This window comes from Medicago sativa, chromosome 7 (assembly GCF_051527215.1).
Source record: "Medicago sativa cultivar Bolivia chromosome 7, Bolivia_mono, whole genome shotgun sequence".
Taxonomy (NCBI): Eukaryota; Viridiplantae; Streptophyta; class Magnoliopsida; order Fabales; family Fabaceae; genus Medicago; species Medicago sativa.
Genome location: NC_140755.1, coordinates 58073135 through 58085340, shown reverse-complemented (window position 1 = coordinate 58085340; position 12206 = coordinate 58073135). Strand labels below are relative to the sequence as shown.

The window sequence follows — 12206 nt, the reverse complement described above, 5'->3', positions numbered from 1 at the left end:
ATACCCTTGCCTCCGGATCTGCAACGTTGACGCCCAAATATTTGATCAAATAATTGATCTTTCAATATGAATTAAATGAACACCACAACAAGATGAGATATGAAACAACGCCGCACCAGACGACGAACAACAGACCACCACACTTAGATGACGAAATCACGAAGAAAAAAACCTATATCTATGTGAAAATCACTTATTTAGATTGAAATAGAGAGAAAAAAAGATAAAGAGATGTGATTTTAGGTCAAAAATTTACCTAAAACCACCCCCTCATTGAAGAAACTGGACGAGAAAATCTAGAGAGAGAAAACTGAGGTCGGCTTGTTGGAGAGGGAAAACCAAGCAATGTTCTCATGCAAGAACATATAATGGAAAATTTTGTAAATATTATGCTGGAATTGAGTTGAAAGTATATAAATTATTATACTGGAATTGCTTGACTAAAGTAGGGGTTTCTAAAATTAAATAAGGAAAATGCTGACTTGAACGTCGAAATATTTGCAAATACACCATTCGAACGCTATTCTTCTGATTAGGTCGTGTTCTGAACCGGTTAGAAGATCAACCGCTTGCCGACACGTGGCATAAGATACACCTCCTTAAAGCTCCGCACTCAAAGGAGCGTGCCTTCGTGCGAGGATCTCTCTACACGTGTCCTGCTCCGTCCCTAATCATACGCCGCATAACCCGGAGACGGTTATGACCAACGCACATCTATATAAGGGTGAACTTGCTTCACCCTCAAGGTACACATCATTTTTCACAACATTTCTTACACAGTTCCGTTATTGACATAGCGTCGGAGTGCTAACGTCCTTGCAGACACCTTTCGTTCCACTGTGAAGATTCATCGCCGCCGTGCCGAAAACCATCACCGTCACACCGGAGCACTTTCTGCCGATGTTGCTACTCAACCATTCTCACCGGACAGATCAAGTCATATCAATGGTGTCGAATGTGGGAAACTAGTTATCCCCATTTTTCTATCTTCTGATCAAGTCATAGTGAAATGAAATACGACAAAGTTTAAAGCGGTTTATACGCATTTTTATAATTAATGTGAAATTTGGACAATTTTGTTTAGTTTGCTATTATGTTTCTATAAGGGAGTGGATGAGATAGAGTCAATAACAAACAACTGATATAGCAAACATCTGTTCTTATCATTTTAGTAGATATAATTTTGCCACGTTGTTCACTTGTAATGCTAATGAAAATGACTAAAAAGTCCGTAACACTCCAAGGAGGTGTACATTGGGGATTTGATTTAAAAAAAAAAAAGTGTCTATCAATAATTTTTTTTTTTTTAAGGTAGGCTGAGTCAAGTAGATGTCGTCATCCGGTAAACAGATGATTTCTCATTAGTTGTCTGATAAATTTAGATTTATATTCTCTCAATTCATAATATTTTTTCAAATGGAATCTCAACCATTAAACTTACAAAAGAAAGTAAGAATTAAATTAAAAAGAAAAAAGTGATTATTGTATTTTAATGATAGAGATTGATAATGGATAAAATAGGAAAAAATTTTCAATGAAGAGAATCGAAATCTGACAAATCTTCTTCTGGATCATATAAGGGCGGCGGACGTGCTATAATATCAGATGGGTCATACAATAAGTCAAACCAATCGTCTTCTGGATCTACTGGGTATTGATCTGGATATCCAAACATATTAGACTTTCCAGCACCAACGACAGTGGTAATCATCATCACTCCAAGTAGAAGTAATACTATTGAGTATGTAGAGGCCATGTTTGGATTGAATTTTGATTCACACTAATGGAATGAGCGAGACAGCTATTTATAGGAAATCACATGATAATATTTTTTTTTTTTGGAGAAGAAACACTACAAGAAAGTTGCTATTTAGCTTCCATTTTTTTAGCTTCAGAACATTTCTGATGCTAATATTGTCTGTTAGTGTCCATTTAGCATCCACAAATTCTGATACAAATGCATTTTTTTCAATTCCTATTTTATATGAAATTTAGCTTCACAAATAGCATCTACGATGTGTGATGCTAAATTTTTTAACCAAATTTTACTAATAGCATCCACAAAATCTGATGCTAAAGTTTTTAATTTACAAATAGCATCTACGATGTCTGATGCTAAAAATTTTACTCATTTTTTCTTTATTTTTTCTTTTTTATTTTTTGGTCAATTTTGGTTTCCCACATTTTTTTTTAATTTTTTCACACTTCCCACACTTTCCCTAAATATCTCATAACACCTTGTCAAAAAAAAAAAAAAAAACAACACAAATCCCAAAACACACAACCGTGATTTCTCTTTTACTCTCAAACCATGAAACTTTGAATCAATTATCACCCTCAAAATCACTTCTCAAAATCACAATTTCTTCACCCATCACTCGTAATCACTTCTCAAAATGTTTTTCAAACCTAAATTTCCCAATTTGTGTTGTTCCTAAACCTAACAAAATCAATCCCAAAATTGTTCTTAAACCCTTAATCGCTCCAAATCACGTTCTCGCCGATTGCTGCCTTCAAGCTATTTTCTATTCGATTCCTCAAATCTGCTGTGAAGCTTTGCTCTGTTCAATTTCTTCTCAAACTGGTATACTTCTTCTCTTTCAACTGTCCTTTTTCTCTTATGGTTTAGATTTGTGAAGATGTTTTAATGGTTTGTGATTTCTAAAGATGTTTGCTGTAACATCCCCAAATTTCTATAGAGGGCTGAGAGGGTGAGAAAGAAATGAAACTGAATAAGAACGAAAGGGTCACGTAGAGAGAAAGATAGAACAACCAAGGAAGAGAAGCTTCAAAGACAATTAGAGGAGAGAAGGCTAGAATACAAGAAGGTAGAATAATTCCATCTTCTAGTTTTTCCTAATTCACATGCTTTTAGAATAATCTAAGTCTTTCCCTTTTCAATTGAATGCATGATATGGGAACTCATGAGTGATTGAGAAGAAAATTGAATAATGAAGAAGTGATTTTGTTGGAATGGAAGCTAGAGTTTCAAATTGGGGAAAGAGGAAAATTCAAGCTTTGGGTTTAAATCTCTCGAGGTAACATAGTCTTAACCCAACTTTAAACCTCTCTAAGGTGTACCTAGGATATTGTTCTTGTTGTTAGGTGAGTTACTTGAATTATGTTTGCTGTCCCTTAAAATTCGTATGCCCATTGTCTAATGTTTTACCCATAATGTGTTCCTTAGACCTCATTTTTCAATGATTATTATTTTGTTAGAAAGTACACACTTTTTCCTTCAGGATGAGCACAAATTTCATTGGATTTGAGTGAGTATTGATACTTTAAAATGCGTTACAAGTTAGATGAAAATCATTGTCCTGTTTTTGTACCTCTGTGTCTTCAATTTAAGAACTGTACTAATTGGCTACAAATTACGAAAAATAAAAATTATATTTGTAAATTAGACATACTAAGCTTTCTAAAGAGTGGTTATTTACTCAAATCCGATGTCATTTGATATTTTTAATATATTAGTCAAGTTGACTCGCAACTAGAAAAATATTTCTGCTAATGATTGTCAGTGTATGTATTTCCTTAATTGGGGAAGTTGTTGCTTTGCTATAGCCTGAGTTGGATGATTAAACCATTGTTTGTATATTTAATCCTTGTTTGATTGAAGATGATATCATGTTTAAATTGGTCTAGGCTATTGTGATATGATTTTAGTTGCACTTGAATGATCTTTGAATACACTCAAGACTACATAAACATGAAGTGAAGAATAAGATAGTTAATTACAGGTTGAATTTGCATGATGTGTTTATGATATCATGACGTGTTTTGCTGTTTTTGGAGGGTGTGTTTGTTGTTTTTTGCGGCTGTCCACCTTGCAGTGGTGTCCTACTGGTTTTTTTTTTTGTCTCTGCAGCAGGTTTTTTATAAGGCAGGTGCTGTTGTTGTTTGTGTATCATTCTCGGACAACTTGATAGCAGGGCTGGTGTTTTTTGCTGTTGTATCTGTGTGGCAAACTGTTCTAGGCAAGCTGTAGTACCTTTGTTGGTGTGTGAAATTGCTGTTCTTGCTGCCTTGTTTGTTTTGGGTTTGCAATTTTACCTTCTGCTATGTGCGGTTCTGTTATGGGGGGTCTGGGCAGCTTTTGTTTTTTCTGGCTTTCTTGTTTAAGGTGTTCAAAAATTTGCTATTCAAAATGATCAAACTATCAGCAACTATCAAACTTCATATAATAATAAGTTGTGTTTTTTACAGGATAACTATCAGCAACGCCTGACTCAGCTAACGAAGATTGATGAGAATTCTAATGGTGATATGCAAGAGGTGGGCGGAGAGTAACGACTTCAATTATGGGTAGATGTTGTTGGGGTTTGTCTCGAGGTAATTGTTATGGTACTGGGGCTTTATCTTTCAACATTAGACCAGGGGCAAGTCATCTGACTCAAGAATGTCGTCCTCCTGAAAATGAGGTGATAGAAATCTTTCGTCAGGAGGCTGCAGCAGCACGTGCTGAGGCTGCTGCGGCGAACCAAAGAGCTGCTGAAGCTGATCAGCGTTCAAAACAGCTAGAGAATCAATAATCTACTGCTATGGAAGAATTGAGGAAGCGCATGGAAGCTTTTGGATTACGTTTAGTTTCTACTAATTTGATGTTTAAGACTTAAATATATGTGTAGTTCTTTATCATTAAACTTGAGTATCAGTATTTAATTTGATTGTTATTTTGTTGGTGCCTCAACTTCTAATTGTTAATTTAATTTCTATAAAATTCATATTATTATTAAATCTTAAAAGTTATTGTGTAAGCCTGGTTGATGGTTGGTAACCAACAAAAATAATAACATACACAGGTGGACTAGCATCAGTGAACAAGATGCTATTGTGGATGCTATTATTTAGAAAATCATCAAATTAGCATCTGCATGTATTTGGCACTGTGTTGATGCTAAATTTAGCATCAACATCTGTAGATGCTAAAGTAGCGTCTGCATTTAGATACACTTTTCATACCCATTTAGCCTCAAATTTAGCATCCACGTTTGTAGATGCTATTTTAGCGTCAGCAGGATGCTAGTGTTTAGCTTCAAGGCTTTTACTGTCGTCACATTTGTGGATGCTATTCTGATGCTAAAAGCTTTTAGTGTCCACTTTATGCCTATTTTTCTGCTGATGCTAAAACCCATTTTTCTTGTAGTGAAATCACATGATAATATTGTGCTGAATCAAGTGGCTATAAGGTTATAGTCTTATAGAAGCATGATGCGATACATTTTGTTATTAAGCAAATGTTTTGATTGGAGCGTTAAGAAGGCCATTTGCCTCTTTGTTTAAAAGATTAGATTAGATTTTCTTACTTATTACTCCCTCCGTCCCTATATGTAAACCCCCTTTGCCTTTTTCACATTTCTTAAGAAAAGTTGTTAGTGTAATTAATGTGTCTATTTTGTGTGTTAATATTACCAAATTATCCTTTGTTTGTATGTGTATTAAATTTAACTTTACATATTTCAAGACAAATTAGTAGTATTAATTAGGGCATGTTTAGGAAAAAATAATAAATGCATCTAGTAATTTGAAAAGGAGTTTACATTTAGGGACAAATATAAAATCAAATGAGTGGTTACATATAGGGACGGAGGGAGTAAATTACTTGGCTAGTATGAATGATATAAGTGCGTCTAGAAGTCCTAGCTCAACTGACAAATTATCGAAATTGTTAGGCTGGACGTCATGAGCGGGGTTCGAACCCCGGTACCTCTACTTGTGTGTGTGAGTTTATAATGGTTTTGTCATTTCGTCTACCAACCAAAAAATAAAAAAATAAAAAAAATATAAGTGCAGCAACGTTTTCTCTATTCCATCAGTTTGAATGATTTTTGAAGATTTTTTATTATACGTTTATTTTAATGCATTAATAAATTGAGTAAATTGCACTCCTTTTTTTCTAAGAAATGCTTCAATTACACTCATGTAGTACCCTAATTATGTCCAACCATTTTAAAACAAAAAAAAAATGATAATTTAGATTTTATCTTTTTTTTTCCCTCTTTGTTAATTTTCTCATAAAAAAAATAAAAATAAGATAGAGTGCAGGGCCTTTTTTCTATTTAATCCGTTTCACTTTAACCGTGGTTTAAGAAGAGTAAACTCAATTCTGTCGGGAAAAAAAAAACAGTAAACTCAAATGAAGATATGAATTTTTTGAATGGTTTTTTCTATTAGAGACTTATTTTAATGCATAAATAAATACATGTACTTTTTAAACACACAATCCTTCATTCTAATAAATTTGATTTCCTCATTTTATATGGTTATATATGAGAAATTTTTTAATTATCCAAGGTACAATTTGTTTTATCTTTAAACCACATTCTAGTTGATTTGAGCATTGAAATGCTTGCAAGTCGTCTTTCAAACACTGTTCTTTTAATTAGGTCATATCAACGATGTCGAATGTGGAAAACTAGTTATTCCCATCTTTTCTTTCTTCTGATCAAGTCATAGTGAAATGAAGTAATATGTGTTTTAATGTGATTATACTGCATTTTTATAATTGATGTGAAATTTGGACAATTTTGTTTAGTTGGCTATTATGTGTGTATAAGGGAGTAGATGAGATTAATGTAATCCTTTTTTTTTTCTTTCAAATCCTTTCATTTCTATTATCGGAAACACTATCCTTGTTTTTTATTTGATTGGTGTGTATAAGGGAGTAGATGAGATTAAGGTAATCCTTTTTGTTTTGTTTTTTTTTTTTCAAAATCCTTTCATTTCTATTATAGGGAACGCTATTCTTGTTTTTTATTTGATTGGTTTTTGATGAATGGTTATCAATTCTCTCTTTACTAATCTCTGAAGGGCGTTTTACATTTTTTAAATCTCAATTTCAATCGGTCCATGAAATTATAATGATACACACATTCGTGGCAACTTTTGTATTCATTCTAAAGTTTTGTAATCGAGTTTATAATGGCTAAATAAGTCTTTTTTTACAAAAACAAAATGATATTCATTCATTCAAATCAATAGAGTACACAATTCAATATCGCTAAAAACTTAAAAGATGAATCTGCGAACAAACTAATAGCATCCAAATTAATATCATATGACAGTTATTGCCTAGGAAAATATATGATAAAATTAAAGTGACCGGAATATCATGCATCCGGATCGGCAACGTTGACGCTCAAATCTTTGATTGAATAATCGATCTTTTAAAATAAGGGGGATGTATTGGATTAGGATTCTAAGGGATTTTAAAAGACTTTTTAATTATGAAAAAGTCATGTGGTATTCAATCAAGACTCTTTGCAATTTAAAAAAAGTCTTGTGGTATTCAATCAAGATTCTTTGTCATTTTAAAAAAGTCTTGAGGTATTCAATCAAGACTTTTCATCACTTAAAAAAAGTCTCATGGTATTCAAAATCATTCAAATTTCAAATGATTGTTTAATAAATTAGATTTTGATGGATTTTGTGGGATTTTCTAGTGAAATTTTAACAAAAAAAAGTCTTTCATGAAGACATAAGATTTCTTGGGATTGTTTTTATTTAAAAGTCTACTATCTCTTTCTTGTCCCTTCTTCCTTCTCTCTTCTCTCTCTCCTCTCTCCCCCTTCTCTCTTCGTCTCTCTCTCTCTCTCTCCTCCCTTCTCTCTCTCTCTCTCCCTTCTCTCTTCGTCTCTCTCTCTCTCTCTCTCCCCTATCTTTTCTCCCTTCCCGCCTCTCTGTTTTTTTTTTTTTGAAGAAATCCTTCCCCCCTCTCTCTATCTCATAAAAATAAAATAAAAAATAAGAGTATGTATTGAAAATATTATGATAGAGAGTGTGTTGTAATCATTTCTTTTCAATGAGTCCTTAAAAATTCATAAAATCTTTTGAAATCTTATAAATCCATTAAAATCCTTTAAAATCTTATGATATAAATCCATTGAAATCCAAATTGAAAATCCTAATAGTCTTTTAAAATCATGAAAGTCGTTAAAATCGTACAAAATCTTTTAAAATCTTTGAGGCTTTTTTAAGCAAAAAATGTCCTTTAAAATCCTAATCCAATACACCCCCCTAAATCAACTGAACACCGCAACAAGACGGAAAATAAAACATTAACGCCGCACAAGATGACAAACAACACACCATCACACTTAGATGACGAAATCACGAAGAAAAAAAAACCTAGATCTATATGTGAAAATTACTTATTTAGATTGAAATAAATAGAAAAAGATGAAGAGTGGTGATTTTAGGTCAAAAATTGACCTGAAACCACCCTCTCATTGAAGAAACTGGACGAGAAAATCTAGAGAAAAAAAAACTAAGATTGTCTTGTTGGAGAGGAATAACCAAGCAATGATGTCGTGGAAGAGCAAATAAAATGGAAAATTTTGTAATTATTAGTCTGGAATTGAGTTGAAAGTATTTAAATTATTATGCTGGAATTGCTTGACAAAAGAAGTGGTTTCTAAAAATTAAATAAGGAAAACATTAGCATTTTATAAATCTCTGAAGGTGAGAAAAACACAAGAAGGGGGGGTTGAATTGTGTTTTGGAAAATTCTTCGTTTCTCCTACAAACTGAACACACTTGATCAGAAGCTAAGTGAGACAGCTTCTGAAGTGGTAATCAGAATCTAAATGCAGCGGAATAAAACAGAGAGAGAGAAGAAGAACGACACAAAGCAATTATACTGGTTCCTTCCACAATCCGGAAGTAGTCCAGTCCCCCTTGCACTTCCAAGGAGATTTCACTAAGAGTAATATCTGATTACAATTGCTCAAGCACATAAGCAAGAGACTTCCTTTGCTCAAGCACACAAGCAAGAGACTTCCTTTGCTCAAGAACACAATCAAGAGACTTCCTGCTCAAGCACAACTGCAAGAGACTTCTAACTAAACAAAATTACACAGAAAATTGTTTAAGGTTGAACACTTGATATACAATCAGAGGTGCTCACAATACAAATCAGATACAGACTCAATGGACTTAAGAATTTCTAAGATATGACTTTGAGACACAGAAATTCTAAGTGAATGCAGAACAATTTCAGCAGAGGTTTGGCACTTGTAAAAATGTTGAGAGTCAGTTGTTCAGCATTACCAAATCTCTAGGTCTTCACTCCTTTATATAGAGGTGTGAAAGAGACGTTGTGAAATTGCCAACACATCAAAGAGTCGTTGTTGAAGCTTGATCTTTCACCTTTGATCTTTTGCTTGATTTGTTTGTTGTCCTATGAAGAACCAATTTGAAATCCACTCCTTATCTAAAGGAACATCTATGCAGGCGAAGCCGTATTCTGGAGCTGTTTTCTTGTCTTGTAGCGTGGACACAAAACAGAGTAGTGGAGAACGTGGTTGTACAATTCGTTCAATAGTACAATGTCAACGCTTTCGTCCAAATTGCAAGCACATGCCTTCAAACACCTTTGAAATGACCGTTGCAAAATTCCACTAATCCTTTGTTGTGTTTTCGAATCCAATAGACAGCTTTTGCAGTGATGATTCTTCAATCCTTGAATCTTCGCAAATCCAGTTGATCTTCAGCTTCTGGTGAAATGGCTTCTGATGAGGCAGCTTCTGCAGCTTCTGATGATGCAGCTTCTGATGATGTGGCTTCTGGACCTCTTGTCTTCAGGAGCACTATTCTTCAGGAGCAATATTCTTACTTCAGAAGCGACTTAACTTCAGGAGCGCTTTTTCTCTTTAGTAGCAAGTTGCCTTCAGGAGCGTCCAAGCTTCAAATTTTGTTGTTTCCTTTGCTCTTTATTTGCTCATTCAGAACCAATGAATGATGTAACCTTTTTAATTATGGTCCTGTACACTTGAACAAATATTAGCTTGTCCAATTTACAATTTTTAATACCTTGTTATCACCAAAACTCTTTAAGGTTTATTGTTAAACACATTTTGTTCCAACAATCTCAGTATCTTAGACTCATCTAATGGCAGAATAAGTTGTCTTTCTTGCTGAACAGGAAATGAATAGACCTTTACAATTGTGGGGAGGTGATCCATAAGCATGATGTGGGCTCTTACAGGAGAATATTGTTCATTGATCCCGATTAAAAATCTAATTAATTAATTACTTGATCACATTCTTTATACTCATGCATCTTGGTAAGAACATGACAATTTTCACCATAATTATTACGTGGAATAGGCCTGGAGTTATCTATTTCTTGCTATAATTTCTTTATCTTGGTGTAATAAAAAGAAATAGAAGAATAACCTTGCTTCAGAGTATAGATTTCTTCTTGAATATCAGAAGTTTTGAAGATATCAAACTTGATAACATCTATCTTTGAGCTCCTTCAAGATTTCAGAAGCAGTGTTCATCCACAAAATACTTTGTGAAATCTCATTTTCAATTGAATTTTCTTAACCATGACATGACCATGGTGTTTCATCTGTCTAAGGCAAGAGAGTCATGATCTTCATATGGAGGTTGTGGTAAAGAACCATTGATGAAATGTTATTTGTGCTTTGATCTTAAAATAACATTCATGGCTCTTGACCAAGAATGATAGTGTTACTAGAAAAAAGAGGAGTAACGAGAACCAGACCTGGGTTCTCGTTTGATGCATGAAATATGGACCAAGTATATCATTATGATAACCCTTGTTCTTGGTGTTTGTAAAGCCACCATTAACACTTTGCAGAACTCTCGGAAATGATGATGAATATAACAGAAAACAATTACGTGATTAGGAAGAAAGGTAGAAGGAAAAAGTCAAAAAGCAAAATATGATCTCAATGAGAGATAAAAGCAAGGATAGATGAAAGAACACGAATCAATGAGAATTCATGAATCAAGAATCAGAAAAAGAATATAAATAACATTTTCCCTATTTAATTTTAGAAACCACTACTTTAGTCAAGCAATTTCAGCATAATAATTATATACTTTCAACGCACTTCTTAAGCCATTATGAACTCTACAGATTGCAAACTTTAGAAAGAATATAAAAGTTTCCACCAATGTGCGTATCCTTTTATTGTTAGATATAGGATGATCAAATAAAAAAAAAAATACAGTTTTCGATAATAGAAATGAAAGGCTTTGAAGAAAAACAAAGGATTACATTAATCTCATCCACTCCCTTATACACACATAATATCCAACTGATACAAGTGTAGCAGTTGATAAGGACAATGCATAATATATGCAAGGTCTGGGGTTCGAAGAGTTGGTTGGGTACTATTAGTTATGGGTCAGAAGTTTTTTCTTTCTTTGTAAGTTTGTTGTTAGTTGATAAAGGAAGGAAAATTTATAACGAGTGTTTGGGTATTTTATAAGAGCTTTAAAAGCGAAGTGGAAACATGAGATATGATTTGGAAATGTCGTTATGGCGTCCATGTCATTAAAATGGTCCATGTGGCACTGTCACGTGGACTTCCATTAGTCAAGTGTCGGTTGAACTAACACCAAGGACTAAAATCAAAATTAAAAGTTGTAAAACAATATGCATGATTGATTAATTTATAAAAAAATAAGAAAGTTGTAATTGACACCATTGTAGCTGAAAATAGAGTCAATAACAAACAACTGTTCTTATAATTTTAGTAGACATAATTTTGCCACGTTGTTCACATGTAATGCTAATGAAAATTACTAAAATGTCCCTAACACCCTATGGAGGAGTAAATTGGTGATTTGATAAAAAAAAGAGTGTCTATCAATAGTTATTTTTTTTTGTAAGGTAGACTGAGTCAAGCAGATGTCGTCGTCTCGTAAACAGATATTTTCTCATTAGTTGTCTGATAAATTTGGATTTAGATTCTCTCAATTGATTTTTTTTTTCCAAATGGAATCGCAACCATTAAACTTAAAAGATAAAATGAGAATTAAATTAAAAAAAAAGTGGATGCTGTATTTTAATGATAGAGTGACAATGGAGAAAGTTGGAAAAAAATTTCAATGAAGAGAATCCAAATCCGACAAATAATCTTCTGGATCAAATATAGGCGGCGGACGTGCAAGACTTTTAGGCTTTCCACCCACTATAATATCAGATGGATCAGACAATACTTCAAACCAATCGTCTTCTAAATCTACTGGGTAATAATCTGGATATTCAAACATATTAAACCTTCCAGCACTGACGAAAGTGGTAACCATCATCATTCCAAGTAGAAGCAATACTATTGAGTATGTAGAGGCCATGTTTGGATTGAATTTTAATTTACACAAATGGAATGAGCGAGACATCTATTTATAGGAAAACACATGAGACTATTGTGTTGGAAATTAAATCA

The 12206-nt window shown here is 33.5% G+C and overlaps 1 long non-coding RNA gene and 1 pseudogene across 4 annotated transcripts; one reads left to right on the top strand and one right to left on the bottom strand.

Moving 5' to 3' along the window:
* The first annotated feature begins 2288 nt into the window (after positions 1 to 2288).
* Positions 2289 to 4693, top strand: LOC146907124 (uncharacterized). 4 transcript variants are annotated; one of them, XR_015018932.1, is made up of 4 exons: positions 2289 to 2584; positions 2700 to 3038; positions 3875 to 4126; positions 4210 to 4693. It is a non-coding gene; the product is annotated as an uncharacterized LOC146907124 (long non-coding RNA). The 4 variants fall into 4 exon arrangements; XR_015018930.1 differs by having other exon boundaries at positions 3872 to 4126; XR_015018933.1 differs by having other exon boundaries at positions 2668 to 3038.
* Positions 4694 to 8464: 3771 nt separating this feature from the next.
* LOC146907123 (uncharacterized) lies at positions 8465 to 10455 on the bottom strand (annotated as a pseudogene).
* Between the last annotated feature and the right edge of the window lie 1751 nt (positions 10456 to 12206).